The following is a 1,344-nucleotide window of genomic DNA, read 5'->3' on the forward strand; positions in this document are numbered from 1 at the left end:
AGAGCTTGCACCTGCTGTCAGTGGCCATTGGAGGACCTGTTACACTTTGTGTTGTTTTGCCCACATTACACAGACCTAAAACAAAAAACACTTCTGCCACTACTTAGGTCTGCTGGCTTGTCTCAGGCTAGGCCTGCTTTATGTTATCTGCTTTCAGCCGCTACGATGCCAGTGGCCTGGGGCATGGTGGATTACTTGAGAATGGCCTGGTATCGCAGAACTAAATTCACTGTCCAAAATATGATTGAACCCTGAACATTTTATTGAATCGTTTGGACGCTTCCTGTGGATTTTACCTTGATTTACACACATGCACATTTTAATCTTTCTTATATATATGTAATGTTTGTAAGTTTATACCGTGGACTTTTAAAAAAAAAAATGTTGAATTGGATTTTGTATTACTATGCAGTTCTATTTTGTGTATGGTTTATGGATAATTTGCTTCTGAATAAACTTAATATGATGATGATGAAAAAGGATAACGACATCTACAAAGACATCGCCACAGACAAGACTATTTCCTCATGCACACTACAAGGTAAGCGTGCCCTTCTCCAGAATCCGCTACAAATGTCCATGCTGTCACCAGCCCGAGCTCACAACCAACTAATGACAGACGTCCTTACCGGATAGCGCACAATCCGCCTCTGACCATGGCCGAACCAACTAATGATATCCACTCGCAGCATGACACAGCTCAATCTGTTGTGCATAAGACCACCCAAGTCATACGGCTCACTGCCCATTGCTCTGCAACTCTCCATCCAGTTAACCCCACATCCTGCCTCCCCTACTCCTCGCGCCCACATCCCACAGGCCTAAGAAACAAAAGGCTCCGTACTGGAATCAGCAGTACTCCGCTCACTGCTTCACCATCCATCCATATCAGGAATGGTCGACTAGCAAGACATACCTCTGCTGCCTCTACTAAGAGCCTCAAAAGGCACCTACCCATCAATTTATGGAAAACCACTTGCACGCCTCTGTTGCCAAAACCACTACCATCTGAGCCATCCCAGAAAGCATTACCGGCCCTACTTGCTTCTTCCCTAACCCCCACCAATTGCCTTGACACCCAGCAGGCACTGCTTAAAGCAGCCTTTATCAACGCAAGATCGGTGCATGCCCATGTCTTGGACATCCATGATCTTATCATAGCTCACAATCTAGATCTCCTAGCCCTTACTGAAACATGGCTTCATCCTGCTTCTGGCCCTGCACTCGCACTAGCTATCCCAATAGTATTCAACATCTTTAGAGCGGCCAGGCAGAATGCCAGGGGAGGTGGGGTTGCCTTGATTTACAGAGACAATATTAAAATCAGAGACTTTCCTCACAATC

Source organism: Ambystoma mexicanum, chromosome 10, assembly GCF_040938575.1.
Source record: "Ambystoma mexicanum isolate Mex_15411 chromosome 10, UKY_AmexF1_1, whole genome shotgun sequence".
NCBI classification, from domain to species: domain Eukaryota; kingdom Metazoa; phylum Chordata; class Amphibia; order Caudata; family Ambystomatidae; genus Ambystoma; species Ambystoma mexicanum.